We start from the raw sequence: 16,737 nt of genomic DNA on the forward strand, positions 1-16,737 counted from the left end.
ACCAATGGCTGCTAGAGCAATGGACTTCTAGGCAGTATTGTATATGTGCAACAGGGCAGGATATTAACCATTTTTAATCATTTAATACAAATACACTAAAGGCCCACTAAGGCCCCCTACCAGTTGTTTTCTGTAGTTTCAGATGTTGAACACACATACCTTCTGTAACGATTCTGTTGTTTCAGTCGCCTGGTCTGTCGTTCGTTCTGAGCTTATGGAATGCTGTGTGATAACGTCAAGGTTCTGCAATATTACAGAGACCCACATATAATTGAAAACGAACTAGTAAATGAGTTTAATTTGTTACGATGATGCGCCTTTTCTCAAATAATTTAATGTCTAGTTACTATTTGTCACGAAAGATTAAAGCTGTCCGATTCATTCGAGTGATTTCAGCAAGGTCTTAGTATGATCTTAATGGTAGAAGTGAGAAGTGAGGAGTGACGTCTGCTAGGGAATTCTCGAGAACAGTATAATAGGTATTTAAGGGATGATTTTCGATTTGTCATTCAATATTTTAGACTTGTGACTCAGTTGTATCGTACTGGAAATCTGTAGTGCCATTTGCTGTAACCATGTTTTTACAATAAAACCATAAACTTGTCTGTGTTTCGTTTCGCTGGTTTAAAGGGGATTCACAAGCATTATATCTAAGTAAGAAAGTTACAAGTCTGCTGATTCCAACCATGTCACATAGGTGAGGGTGAATATGTGCAACGCGGCGCCGCATTATGCCAGCTGTAAATGAGCTGTAGACAAGCGAGCCCGCCAATGATATCATCAGCAGTATGGGCATCGATCTTCGCAACTGCTATACGCTGACATGTGCCTGCAAACCTGACAACCAGATCCCGTTTGTCGCCTCTTATAACAAGAATGGGTTACCGTAGATCAATTCTAACCCAGATCTTCATGAGTCACGTTACACAGGAAGATCAGGTGCTCGGAATTCAATTGGAATTAATTATTTTCTTTTTCCGCAATGAATAGACAAGATATGTCCATACTGTAATATTCCATGGACGCAAGTAAATCGTTTTGATTTGATTTGACTTAAAATTCTCACCAATATCAATTTAGCAATATTTCTTTTCAGTTTTGTAGATTTTTCTGTGCCCCGACGTTTAATTTTTTCATGTATAAGAATGAACTTAAAAGTTACTTACCAGTGGTGAATAAGACCTAGAACACGGCATGAACTTCAAGAAAACAAGATTTTCTGTTTTCAATGGCATGATGCTGTGTGCAATGTCCATGCCACTACTGGTAGAAGGAACCATCATCCACTGAGGACCTTGAGTTGCCTTCGCCACTGACATGTTCTTTGACTCCAACAATTGTCTCTACCAATGAAAGAAATTACATTCATTAAGAAACATCCCATTTTGTATAAAAATTACCGTTTTCATATAGAATAGTGAGTGAGTGAGTTTAGTTTTACGTCGCACTTAGCAATATTCCAGCTATATGGCGACGGTCTGTAAATGATCGAGTCTGGACCAGACAATCCAGTGACCAATAACATGAGCATCGATCTGCGCAATGGGGAACCGATGACATGTGTCAACCAAGTCAGCTAGTCTGACCACCCGATCCCGTTAGTCGCCTCTTACGACAAGCATAGTCACCTTTTAGGGCAAGCATGCGTTGCTGAAGGCCAATTCTACCCCGGGACCTTCACGGGTCTCATATAGAATAGTTGTTTAGATGACTGTATATATATATACACACACTCACTTACTCACTCACATACACAAAAATCTTTCCTTTATAAAATGTGCGAAATAAACGCGAATAAATGGAACGTGTAAATTTTTCATACAAATACTTGTAAACCTGACAGTTCCTAGGTTTATTGCTGTCAAATCAGAATCTTACATTTAACAAAGTGTCATAATCATTGTCTCGTCTTGGTGTTATCATAATGTGAAACAATGAACAAAGTTTAGTATTGTAAAACATGAAATACAATGAAGTCGCTATTGCAAGCAAAGGTCACCCTGAGCATCTGGGAAGTTAACATACACTACCTGAATGAGGAGTTTCTGTACGCAGTCGAATGGACAGATCACAAGAAAGTTGAGGTCCTCCTCAGGAAGCACCTGGTAGATACTAGCGAGGTCAATACTGTCAAGTGGATTGCTGGGATCAGCTATCATATACAGGAGTAACTTCATCGAAGCCAGTCTCCCTCCAGATAGAGCAGAGAAAACTGTAAACATCATCATTTTGTAAGTAAATATTACGTTTGAATTTCTATTCTTACAAAAAACAGTAAGTTCAAACTGATGTGCTGATGATATTCAATTATTATATTAAGTATACGTCAGAGAAATTTCGGCTACAAGCCACAGAGACTCATTCAATAGGGGCAAGGCCTACAACTGTCATAAGTATGTCAGCAACATCGTCTCAGCACACACAAAAATGTGATCAATGGACATTTGGGGTATTACATTCACTGTTGTGTCTGAATACTATTTCTGTAATTGACTTTTCAAACTGACTCTTAAACATACTTATAGTCCTGTTACGGTTAAGAATTTAGCAATGTAAGAAATCCCCTGTGAACCAGCAAAACAGAACAAAGACAAGTTTAAAATATTCAGATACTGCATTAAGGCAATGACAGCAAGTTATACAAAATCACAAGTCAATATCACAATATCTATTTCAAATACAATACAAGTGAGACAAAATTTAAGGCAATGAGTCATAAAATATATTGTATAGCAAACTCACCAACAGTCTTAGTGTGAGAGAGAAACAGTCGTGCAGAAAGTAACACGACGAGCAGTCTGACAACAGTTTCAGGCGTTGGCAGATTGATGATGATATACTCTAGTGAATGAATGTGAATGTGTCGAACATGGAAACTAGCCTTTATATATACTTTCAGTCATTTCCCGAAAGAACGAGCACCTACGGCCATCGCCAACACCGTAGAATGCCCTTTTACAGTCTCCCAGAAGTAAACAAACAGGACGTCAAGGGCAGATAATTCCCTGACAAGCCTGCTGCCAAAGTCCTAAAAATGCGGACGATCTATTATACGAAATGTGACCCATTATAATGATTAATTAATTAACAACAAAATATAGAGAAAATACACACTCATGACATTCTCCCTCTTGAGGAAAAGAAAGTTTCACGGAAACTTTCAGTTACAATCATAGCAATAATAACATAATAACATGTCATGTAATAATATGAGCAACATGAAAAACGTCCTGCAGAATTACTATGACAAAATGCAGATACATACACACAACATCATCAAGCCACCCAGATTGTATCACCTATTGCAGCACGGCTCCCTTGGGAGCTGCATTCGCCGCCTTACACGCGCATCCTGCACGTCATTGGATAGCGGGACCCTTGCGCGTCACGTAGAATTTTTCCGTTTCTTTTTTGGCAAATTTATAGCCCAGCAATTAAGGTTTCCGTGATTTTAGGCCTTCTGAATTTCTTCCACAGGAGTCTCGGTGGAAGACTTTTCTTCCACCCAGCCTCCGGTGGAAGTCGCTCGCGCCATTGTATTTTGGAAGCCTTTTACTTTGTGATATCTATGCATGTTATACATGGTTGGAAACCCGATCCAACGCTCTCTCCAAAAATGCAAACGTGATTCTAATGTTGCCCCTGGTAACCAGTCCAGATTGAATCTCCGACATGATGGTTTGTGTAATTTTGTTGAACTTCAATTCTTCTATATCACAGTAGTCATCATGCCACCATAGTCCGGTCATGATCTAATGGCAACCACTCTTACGATTCACCTTAGAAAATGCATTTCTATACTGCGTTTGAAAGCCAGTTAAAGCGTGTGTCAGACAGTGTATAAAACGCACACGTTGCGCATTTAGTGGTGGAGCTACATGGGTTTTCATGTGCGAAATGCAACAAATACCGCAGGTGATATAGATTGGCGGAATTTACATAAATCTGTTCACCGGCTATACCGGCGTGGTTAATATTTACAACTACAAAGCATTTGCAAGGGGATTCATGTGGGATTCTGGAAATGTGCAACATGCTGGTGTGCAACATTAGACATTCGCTCTACACAGGAATCAATATACGTGACAGAGCTAAAGTTGCAACGAACTGGAATAAAGCCATAGAAGCAACGCCTGTGGTCTTAATATATAAACTTTTACGGTGGTGGAAAGCCCTTGAAAGTGCGGTTCTGCCAAGGTGTAATGTGCATTCGAGTCGCGTCTGAGAGTCAAGCAATGCGCGCCATTATGTAAATGCATTTGCGCCAATGGCGGGTAAAGTAGTCGGGGATCCGGCGCTCGTCTCCCGTCAGTGTTACGGCAGCTATAATTTCACGATCCACCATCCAAAATTTAATGTTTAACATGCATCTGAAAGCCCTTGAAAGTGCGGCTCTGCCAAATTATAACGGGCGTTCGAGCAACATGAGATAATCAGGCAATGCGCGTCATTACGTAACTGTTCTTGTGCGACTGGTAGGTAAAAACGGAGATCTGGCGCGTACCTTCCGCCAGCTATTATTTCATTATCCTTCATCCAAAATGAAAGATTTAAAATGCATCGGAAAGCCCTTGAAAGTGCGGTTGTGCCAAGGTGTGACGTATATTCGTGTCACCTCAGACAGTCAAGCCATGCGCGTCATTATGCAACTGCTGATGGCGGTTAAAGTCGGGGGTCTGGCGCACGTCTCCCGTCAGTGTTACGGCACCTATAATTTCACGATCAATCATCCAACATTTAATGTTTCAAACGCACCTGAAAGCCCTTGAAAGTGCGTCTATGCCAGGTTATAATATGCATTCAAGGAACGTCTTTTAATCAAGGAATGCGCGGCATTATGTAACTGTACTTGTGCGTGTGGCTGGTAGAATTGGGGATCTGGCGCGCATCTTTCCTCAGCTGTTACTTCAGCATCAGAAACCAATGGTGTAAAAGGGGTCGGTAATACCTTGACAATGTGGATGTGCCAAGGTATACTGTGCATTCGAATAAACGTTCCCTTATGTAACGACGCGCATCAAACAGACAAGATGGCGCCATGCTCTGACAACTGTAACTTATCACAAAGGCCGCCTCTGTCTGGCCATTTAGTTACTGAGTTGCGTTCGCAACTCCTTATCATCATTATTTTCATAACTTCTTTCAGATCTGTCCGCATGGACTGATTGTATATACTACGAGTACACGTTCTTCTCTACCTTCCTGTAAACTTAATTACTACGTGATTAGCTGCATATCACTCGTCTGTGTTCACATCTTCGTACCCTGGAGATGCTATTTATCAGCAATTGTAATTTCGTCACCTGCCTTGCTCTCTTATGGTTATAATCACTCAGCTTGGGTCACTTCCTTTTGACATGCCGCTACTTTGTGATTTTAAACCTCGTCGCCCCACTGACTTCAACTTTGCGTATAAAATTCCTTTGGCATGTGCAATTCACACCTTTTGGCATGCTCTTGCCCCTCCAAATGGACATCACGCATGGAATGGAGATGGACAATTTCCAGTTTCCTCCTCCCCCGTAGAAACATCCGGCTTGGCCACGTGAACTTCATCTAAACCATCCCATTGGTTGTCTGACCGCGACATGGTAATATAAGGGAATGCATGTCACTGCAATTTCATCATCACAGACCAAGTGTCTTAGTGGATCACTACCAGTCAGCGCTGGCAATCACCATTGGCAAGTGAACTTTACTTTTATTTCTTCTCGTTTGTTCTTAATTTCTGCATTTTTCAGTCATTTACGTTGCTCACTTTATCAAACTGATACTCAACATTACTAGGTTTATTCCCTAAATAGACATATCGTATAAGCAGTTTATTTCTTAATTTGTTCAAGACTGTGACATCCAGACCAATCATTCCCAGAAAGTAAGTGTCCCAGCACTATCATCAAGTATGCCTTCCACAAACATTTCGGTCGTTTGTCAAAAGTGTAAAACATATTACAAAGGCATCGCGCATTTAAAGCAATGTTATCCTGGTAGCTCTACTCCTGGTCTACACGCCATACACGCCCAAAATCGCCGCCGTAGCGAGTCCTATGCTGCTACACAGCTGGTGTCAATGTCGGCTCTACTGGCATTTTGTGGCACATACAGTGTCAACAAAAATCAAATCCCTGATTACATCAGGGTACTTAAACACTTTGGCCACACAATTCAAGGAGAGGACGCATCTGCAGCCTCTCCTTCAACTAGTAATCCAATGCCGAGTACCAGTGCTGGTTTAACTGGGTCTACCAGAAGTGGTACTCGGTATAATTACAAACAAAACACAGTCAGGGCTAATCTTACAAACACTGGCTTATACGATAGGTTCCCTGAAAGTGAGCCGACACTTTCAGGGTTTTATCAATATTTAACCAATATTCTTAAAAAAGCAGGGCGTAATGCTGGTGACACGTGTCGCCGCGTTTCTAAGTTTTTCCATTATATCCAAAAACATGTTTTCCCAAATAGTAATATGGCTTGTATCAACTTTGATATATTTGAGCATGTAGATGAAATTCATTATTTTAACACGGTCCTTTCACAAAATGGGGTATCTGCAGGTGGCATTAAAAATTACATGTCAGCTGTCAAATCCTTTCTCAGCTACTGCCAAACGTACGTTCAAATGTCCCCAAGGGTTTTCGATAATTTGCGTAGGTTTACAAGTGCTACGCATTGTTCATATACAGGTGTCTCTAGCCAGTATAAACGCGAAGAGGTCCGTAAATCTGTTACAGAATTCAGAGATGAAACCAAACAACCGCCGCCCATTTCCGTTGTTCAAAAGGGGTACACCGATCCTGCAACCAGACAAGAGGTGAGGGACATCCTGGACCGGGCCAAGGCAGATCAACTTCCATCTGAGGACGATCAGCGCCTGGTGATGCGGTACTTGTCTTGTGGGATAATTCAACTTGGACATGCCCAAAGACCTTCAGTGCCGTCGTGTATGAAGTTGGCAGATTTCAATAAGGCACGGTGTGTTGCCGGGAGGTACCAACTTTCTTTCATGGACCACAAGACGTCCATGAGCTTCCTGGTCACCCTAAGCTTGTCCAAAGAGGATTACGACATGTTCAGGGATTACCGTCAATATGTACGTGGTGACATGCCTGAAGATGCTCTACCGGACAAATCGCCTTTCTTCAGGAGAGTGGACGGCACTGAAGTGGGGAATATGTGTCTCGAGTTGGCCCGCTATCAGAGGACAAGAGGTTTCCTTAAACCCAACTTCGAAAACGAACGGAGGACATTTACGGCCACGGATGTTCGGAAAGCTTTGGAGACTGAAGTGGCAAGGCAGCATCCCGATGATGCTGCAAAACGTAAGATGGCCAGTGACTATCTTGCACATGGCCAAAAGACTGTCAGTAGGTACTACGCTAAGAAGACTCCCTTACAGGCTGCTAGTGAGTGTGCTTTTGTGCAAGATGTTATCCAACAAGCAGCGGGTACATCAAACGCTGAGGAATCTGCATCGGCGTCAGTTCCAACAGATTCCTCCAGCCAGCTCCAGCCCCAGACCCAACCCCTTGAAGGTAGGGGGAAGGGAAAAGGGAAAAGCAAAGGAAAAGGCAAGCTCATAAAGCCCAAAAGGTGAGAAACAAGTAGATGAAAGTGAAAGTAGACCGGAAAGTTGATAAAGCCAAACCCGTAGGATAGAAGTAGTAGGTTATAGCCTGTAATTCCATAACCTTATGTCAGTTTCGACCCATTAGGTTTATACAGCAGTAGTAAAGGGGTTCGCTGTTCGAACTTGCTGTTGTGGGAATGGTGCAGGAGAAGAAAAATGGCACTCTTAAATGAGCAACCTCCACGTGGTGAGTGCTGGTTAACACAAATAGCTCATAATGTATTTGGTTCAGTTATACAATTCTTTATGTATCTAATGTGTTATGTCTTTTTCAGATATATTTTTCTATATCCATTCTGCGCTACATAAGTCAAATTTCAAATGCAATGCAATGTTTCGTTCATGTGGTTTCGCAAAAGTCTATTTCATGATATATTTGGTTCAAACATACAATTCTTTATATATCTAACATACTATATCTTTTTCAGCTATATTTTCTTTCTACCAAAGATGCTAGGCATGTCCGTAGGTGATGCCGCTTGTCCGTTCCGTCGCAACGGCGCCGGTAGCGGAAGTAGACTTTCGTTCTAATTTCGTTATCCCTCATTGGATTTCTAATATCTATGATTCATTTGAAAGGTCTCTTCATGGGGTTTCTGGCGATGCATAACATGCACGTCTGCAATGCTGTGCACAGCTGCAACCGTCTGCATATAGTGCCGCTTTTCTATCCGGCTTGACTTCCGCCGCCGACTCATGTCGACCCCACCAATAACCCCTTATAATATCTCTCTCCTTTCGAAGATCGCTATCATCTACAGTGCATGTGAAAGCCCATGCAAATGGGCTTCAAGACGATGTAAGACAAGCCCATGTGCACTGGCATGGCAAGCTACATACGTCTGCGTGTCATGCCGCGTGTCCCGTGCGTCGCCAACACCATCAGTGCGTTATTTCTTGGTTAATCATGTGTACATGTCTGATGCGACTTTCAGTATCTTATATTCATTAGAAAGAGCATTTCAATTCGCTTCTGGTGGTGTATGGCATGTGCATGTGCGACGTTGAGCAAAGATGCTAGGCATGTCCGTAGGTAATGCCGCTTGTCCGTTCCGTCGCAACGGCGCCGGTAGCGGAAGTAGACTTTCGTTCTAATTTCGTTATCCCTCGTTGGATTTCTAATATCTATGATTCATTTGAAAGGTCTCTTCATGGGGTTTCTGGCGATGCATAACATGCAAGTCTGCAATGCTGTGCACAGCTGCAACCGTCTGCATATAGTGCCGCTTTTCTATCCGGCTTGACTTCCGCCGCCGACTCATGTCGACCCCACCAATAACCCCTTATAATATCTCTCTCCTTTCGAAGATCCCTAACATCTATAGTGCATGTGAAAGCCCATGCAAATGGGCTTCAAGACGATGTACGACATGCCCATGTGCACTGGCATGTCAAGCTACATACGCCTGCGTGTCATGCCGAGTGTCCCGTGCGTCGCCAACACCATCAGTGCGTTATTTCTTGGTTAATCATGTGTACATGTCTGATGCGACTTTCAGTATCTTATATTCATTAGAAAGAGCATTTCAATTCGCTTCTGGTGGTGTATGGCATGTGCATGTGCGACGTTGAGCAAAGATGCTAGGCATGTCCGTAGGTAATGCCGCTTGTCCGTTCCGTCGCAACGGCGCCGGTAGCGGAAGTAGACTTTCGTTCTAATTTCGTTATCCCTCATTGGATTTCTAATATCTATGATTCATTTGAAAGGTCTCTTCATGGGTTTTCTGGCGATGCATAACATGCACGTCTGCAATGCTGTGCACAGCTGCAACCGTCTGCATATAGTGCCGCTTTTCTATCCGGCTTGACTTCCGCCGCCGACTCATGTCGACCCCACCAATAACCCCTTATAATATCTCTCTCCTTTCGAAGATCCCTAACATCTATAGTGCATGTGAAAGCCCATGCAAATGGGCTTCAAGACGATGTACGACATGCCCATGTGCACTGGCATGTCAAGCTACATACGTCTGCGTGTCATGCCGAGTGTCCCGTGCGTCGCCAACACCATCAGTGCGTTATTTCTTGGTTAATCATGTGTACATGTCTGATGCGACTTTCAGTATCTTATATTCATTAGAAAGAGCATTTCAATTCGCTTCTGGTGGTGTATGGCATGTGCATGTGCGACGTTGAGCAAAGATGCTAGGCATGTCCGTAGGTAATGCCGCTTGTCCGTTCCGTCGCAACGGCGCCGGTAGCGGAAGTAGACTTTCGTTCTAATTTCGTTATCCCTCATTGGATTTCTAATATCTATGATTCATTTGAAAGGTCTCTTCATGGGTTTTCTGGCGATGCATAACATGCACGTCTGCAATGCTGTGCACAGCTGCAACCGTCTGCATATAGTGCCGCTTTTCTATCCGGCTTGACTTCCGCCGCCGACTCATGTCGACCCCACCAATAACCCCTTATAATATCTCTCTCCTTTCGAAGATCCCTAACATCTATAGTGCATGTGAAAGCCCATGCAAATGGGCTTCAAGACGATGTACGACATGCCCATGTGCACTGGCATGTCAAGCTACATACGTCTGCGTGTCATGCCGAGTGTCCCGTGCGTCGCCAACACCATCAGTGCGTTATTTCTTGGTTAATCATGTGTACATGTCTGATGCGACTTTCAGTATCTTATATTCATTAGAAAGAGCATTTCAATTCGCTTCTGGTGGTGTATGGCATGTGCATGTGCGACGTTGAGCAAAGATGCTAGGCATGTCCGTAGGTAATGCCGCTTGTCCGTTCCGTCGCAACGGCGCCGGTAGCGGAAGTAGACTTTCGTTCTAATTTCGTTATCCCTCGTTGGATTTCTAATATCTATGATTCATTTGAAAGGTCTCTTCATGGGTTTTCTGGCGATGCATAACATGCCCGTCTGCAATGCTGTGCACAGCTGCAACCGTCTGCATATAGTGCCGCTTTTCTATCCGGCTTGACTTCCGCCGCCGACTCATGTCGACCCCACCAATAACCCCTTATAATATCTCTCTCCTTTCGAAGATCCCTAACATCTATAGTGCATGTGAAAGCCCATGCAAATGGGCTTCAAGACGATGTACGACAAGCCCATGTGCACTGGCATGTCAAGCTACATGCGCCTGCGTGTCATGCCGAGTGTCCCGTGCGTCGCCAACACCATCAGTGCGTTATTTCTTGGTTAATCATGTGTACATGTCTGATGCGACTTTCAGTATCTTATATTCATTAGAAAGAGCATTTCAATTCGCTTCTGGTGGTGTATGGCATGTGCATGTGCGACGTTGAGCAAAGATGCTAGGCATGTCCGTAGGTAATGCCGCTTGTCCGTTCCGTCGAAACGGCGCCGGTAGCGGAAGTAGACTTTCGTTCTAATTTCGTTATCCCTCATTGGATTTCTAATATCTATGATTCATTTGAAAGGTCTCTTCATGGGGTTTCTGGCGATGCATAACATGCACGTCTGCAATTCTGTGCACAGCTGCAACCGTCTGCATATAGTGCCGCTTTTCTATCCGGCTTGACTTCCGCCGCCGACTCATGTCGACCCCACCAATAACCCCTTATAATATCTCTCTCCTTTCGAAGATCCCTAACATCTATAGTGCATGTGAAAGCCCATGCAAATGGGCTTCAAGACGATGTACGACAAGCCCATGTGCACTGGCATGGCAAGCTACATACGTCTGCGTGCCATGCCGCGTGTCCCGTGCGTCGCCAACACCATCAGTGCGTTATTTCTTGGTTAATCATGTGTACATGTCTGATGCGACTTTCAGTATCTTATATTCATTAGAAAGAGCATTTCAATTCGCTTCTGGTGGTGTATGGCATGTGCATGTGCGACGTTGAGCAAAGATGCTAGGCATGTCCGTAGGTAATGCCGCTTGTCCGTTCCGTCGCAACGGCGCCGGTAGCGGAAGTAGACTTTCGTTCTAATTTCGTTATCCCTCATTGGATTTCTAATATCTATGATTCATTTGAAAGGTCTCTTCATGGGGTTTCTGGCGATGCATAACATGCACGTCTGCAATGCTGTGCACAGCTGCAACCGTCTGCATATAGTGCCGCTTTTCTATCCGGCTTGACTTCCGCCGCCGACTCATGTCGACCCCACCAATAACCCCTTATAATATCTCTCTCCTTTCGAAGATCGCTATCATCTACAGTGCATGTGAAAGCCCATGCAAATGGGCTTCAAGACGATGTAAGACAAGCCCATGTGCACTGGCATGGCAAGCTACATACGTCTGCGTGTCATGCCGCGTGTCCCGTGCGTCGCCAACACCATCAGTGCGTTATTTCTTGGTTAATCATGTGTACATGTCTGATGCGACTTTCAGTATCTTATATTCATTAGAAAGAGCATTTCAATTCGCTTCTGGTGGTGTATGGCATGTGCATGTGCGACGTTGAGCAAAGATGCTAGGCATGTCCGTAGGTAATGCCGCTTGTCCGTTCCGTCGCAACGGCGCCGGTAGCGGAAGTAGACTTTCGTTCTAATTTCGTTATCCCTCATTGGATTTCTAATATCTATGATTCATTTGAAAGGTCTCTTCATGGGGTTTCTGGCGATGCATAACATGCACGTCTGCAATGCTGTGCACAGCTGCAACCGTCTGCATATAGTGCCGCTTTTCTATCCGGCTTGACTTCCGCCGCCGACTCATGTCGACCCCACCAATAACCCCTTATAATATCTCTCTCCTTTCGAAGATCCCTAACATCTATAGTGCATGTGAAAGCCCATGCAAATGGGCTTCAAGACGATGTACGACAAGCCCATGTGCACTGGCATGGCAAGCTACATACGCCTGCGTGTCATGCCGAGTGTCCCGTGCGTCGCCAACACCATCAGTGCGTTATTTCTTGGTTAATCATGTGTACATGTCTGATGTGACTTTCAGTATCTTATATTCATTAGAAAGAGCATTTCAATTCGCTTCTGGTGGTGTATGGCATGTGCATGTGCGACGTTGAGCAAAGATGCTAGGCATGTCCGTAGGTAATGCCGCTTGTCCGTTCCGTCGCAACGGCGCCGGTAGCGGAAGTAGACTTTCGTTCTAATTTCGTTATCCCTCGTTGGATTTCTAATATCTATGATTCATTTGAAAGGTCTCTTCATGGGGTTTCTGGCGATGCATAACATGCACGTCTGCAATGCTGTGCACAGCTGCAACCGTCTGCATATAGTGCCGCTTTTCTATCCGGCTTGACTTCCGCCGCCGACTCATGTCGACCCCACCAATAACCCCTTATAATATCTCTCTCCTTTCGAAGATCCCTAACATCTATAGTGCATGTGAAAGCCCATGCAAATGGGCTTCAAGACGATGTACGACAAGCCCATGTGCACTGGCATGGCAAGCTACATACGCCTGCGTGTCATGCCGCGTGTCCCGTGCGTCGCCAACACCATCAGTGCGTTATTTCTTGGTTAATCATGTGTACATGTCTGATGCGACTTTCAGTATCTTATATTCATTAGAAAGAGCATTTCAATTCGCTTCTGGTGGTGTATGGCATGTGCATGTGCGACGTTGAGCAAAGATGCTAGGCATGTCCGTAGGTAATGCCGCTTGTCCGTTCCGTCGAAACGGCGCCGGTAGCGGAAGTAGACTTTCGTTCTAATTTCGTTATCCCTCATTGGATTTCTAATATCTATGATTCATTTGAAAGGTCTCTTCATGGGGTTTCTGGCGATGCATAACATGCACGTCTGCAATGCTGTGCACAGCTGCAACCGTCTGCATATAGTGCCGCTTTTCTATCCGGCTTGACTTCCGCCGCCGACTCATGTCGACCCCACCAATAACCCCTTATAATATCTCTCTCCTTTCGAAGATCGCTAACATCTATAGTGCATGTGAAAGCCCATGCAAATGGGCTTCAAGACGATGTACGACAAGCCCATGTGCACTGGCATGTCAAGCTACATACGCCTGCGTGTCATGCCGAGTGTCCCGTGCGTCGCCAACACCATCAGTGCGTTATTTCTTGGTTAATCATGTGTACATGTCTGATGCGACTTTCAGTATCTTATATTCATTAGAAAGAGCATTTCAATTCGCTTCTGGTGGTGTATGGCATGTGCATGTGCGACGTTGAGCAAAGATGCTAGGCATGTCCGTAGGTAATGCCGCTTGTCCGTTCCGTCGCAACGGCGCCGGTAGCGGAAGTAGACTTTCGTTCTAATTTCGTTATCCCTCATTGGATTTCTAATATCTATGATTCATTTGAAAGGTCTCTTCATGGGGTTTCTGGCGATGCATAACATGCACGTCTGCAATTCTGTGCACAGCTGCAACCGTCTGCATATAGTGCCGCTTTTCTATCCGGCTTGACTTCCGCCGCCGACTCATGTCGACCCCACCAATAACCCCTTATAATATCTCTCTCCTTTCGAAGATCCCTAACATCTATAGTGCATGTGAAAGCCCATGCAAATGGGCTTCAAGACGATGTACGACAAGCCCATGTGCACTGGCATGGCAAGCTACATACGTCTGCGTGCCATGCCGCGTGTCCCGTGCGTCGCCAACACCATCAGTGCGTTATTTCTTGGTTAATCATGTGTACATGTCTGATGCGACTTTCAGTATCTTATATTCATTAGAAAGAGCATTTCAATTCGCTTCTGGTGGTGTATGGCATGTGCATGTGCGACGTTGAGCAAAGATGCTAGGCATGTCCGTAGGTAATGCCGCTTGTCCGTTCCGTCGCAACGGCGCCGGTAGCGGAAGTAGACTTTCGTTCTAATTTCGTTATCCCTCATTGGATTTCTAATATCTATGATTCATTTGAAAGGTCTCTTCATGGGGTTTCTGGCGATGCATAACATGCACGTCTGCAATGCTGTGCACAGCTGCAACCGTCTGCATATAGTGCCGCTTTTCTATCCGGCTTGACTTCCGCCGCCGACTCATGTCGACCCCACCAATAACCCCTTATAATATCTCTCTCCTTTCGAAGATCGCTATCATCTACAGTGCATGTGAAAGCCCATGCAAATGGGCTTCAAGACGATGTAAGACAAGCCCATGTGCACTGGCATGGCAAGCTACATACGTCTGCGTGTCATGCCGCGTGTCCCGTGCGTCGCCAACACCATCAGTGCGTTATTTCTTGGTTAATCATGTGTACATGTCTGATGCGACTTTCAGTATCTTATATTCATTAGAAAGAGCATTTCAATTCGCTTCTGGTGGTGTATGGCATGTGCATGTGCGACGTTGAGCAAAGATGCTAGGCATGTCCGTAGGTAATGCCGCTTGTCCGTTCCGTCGCAACGGCGCCGGTAGCGGAAGTAGACTTTCGTTCTAATTTCGTTATCCCTCATTGGATTTCTAATATCTATGATTCATTTGAAAGGTCTCTTCATGGGGTTTCTGGCGATGCATAACATGCACGTCTGCAATGCTGTGCACAGCTGCAACCGTCTGCATATAGTGCCGCTTTTCTATCCGGCTTGACTTCCGCCGCCGACTCATGTCGACCCCACCAATAACCCCTTATAATATCTCTCTCCTTTCGAAGATCCCTAACATCTATAGTGCATGTGAAAGCCCATGCAAATGGGCTTCAAGACGATGTACGACAAGCCCATGTGCACTGGCATGGCAAGCTACATACGCCTGCGTGTCATGCCGAGTGTCCCGTGCGTCGCCAACACCATCAGTGCGTTATTTCTTGGTTAATCATGTGTACATGTCTGATGTGACTTTCAGTATCTTATATTCATTAGAAAGAGCATTTCAATTCGCTTCTGGTGGTGTATGGCATGTGCATGTGCGACGTTGAGCAAAGATGCTAGGCATGTCCGTAGGTAATGCCGCTTGTCCGTTCCGTCGCAACGGCGCCGGTAGCGGAAGTAGACTTTCGTTCTAATTTCGTTATCCCTCGTTGGATTTCTAATATCTATGATTCATTTGAAAGGTCTCTTCATGGGGTTTCTGGCGATGCATAACATGCACGTCTGCAATGCTGTGCACAGCTGCAACCGTCTGCATATAGTGCCGCTTTTCTATCCGGCTTGACTTCCGCCGCCGACTCATGTCGACCCCACCAATAACCCCTTATAATATCTCTCTCCTTTCGAAGATCCCTAACATCTATAGTGCATGTGAAAGCCCATGCAAATGGGCTTCAAGACGATGTACGACAAGCCCATGTGCACTGGCATGGCAAGCTACATACGCCTGCGTGTCATGCCGCGTGTCCCGTGCGTCGCCAACACCATCAGTGCGTTATTTCTTGGTTAATCATGTGTACATGTCTGATGCGACTTTCAGTATCTTATATTCATTAGAAAGAGCATTTCAATTCGCTTCTGGTGGTGTATGGCATGTGCATGTGCGACGTTGAGCAAAGATGCTAGGCATGTCCGTAGGTAATGCCGCTTGTCCGTTCCGTCGAAACGGCGCCGGTAGCGGAAGTAGACTTTCGTTCTAATTTCGTTATCCCTCATTGGATTTCTAATATCTATGATTCATTTGAAAGGTCTCTTCATGGGGTTTCTGGCGATGCATAACATGCACGTCTGCAATGCTGTGCACAGCTGCAACCGTCTGCATATAGTGCCGCTTTTCTATCCGGCTTGACTTCCGCCGCCGACTCATGTCGACCCCACCAATAACCCCTTATAATATCTCTCTCCTTTCGAAGATCGCTAACATCTATAGTGCATGTGAAAGCCCATGCAAATGGGCTTCAAGACGATGTACGACAAGCCCATGTGCACTGGCATGTCAAGCTACATACGCCTGCGTGTCATGCCGAGTGTCCCGTGCGTCGCCAACACCATCAGTGCGTTATTTCTTGGTTAATCATGTGTACATGTCTGATGCGACTTTCAGTATCTTATATTCATTAGAAAGAGCATTTCAATTCGCTTCTGGTGGTGTATGGCATGTGCATGTGCGACGTTGAGCAAAGATGCTAGGCATGTCCGTAGGTAATGCCGCTTGTCCGTTCCGTCGCAACGGCGCCGGTAGCGGAAGTAGACTTTCGTTCTAATTTCGTTATCCCTCATTGGATTTCTAATATCTATGATTCATTTGAAAGGTCTCTTCATGGGGTTTCTGGCGATGCATAACATGCACGTCTGCAATTCTGTGCACAGCTGCAACCGT

At 44.9% G+C, this 16,737-nt stretch overlaps 1 pseudogene; it reads right to left on the bottom strand.

The window, feature by feature from the left end:
- The window catches only part of LOC137295344 (glutamate receptor-like), a 45,563-nt pseudogene that overhangs the window by 12,014 nt on the left and 16,812 nt on the right, over positions 1–16,737 (bottom strand).

Source organism: Haliotis asinina, chromosome 8, assembly GCF_037392515.1.
Source record: "Haliotis asinina isolate JCU_RB_2024 chromosome 8, JCU_Hal_asi_v2, whole genome shotgun sequence".
Taxonomy (NCBI): Eukaryota; Metazoa; Mollusca; class Gastropoda; order Lepetellida; family Haliotidae; genus Haliotis; species Haliotis asinina.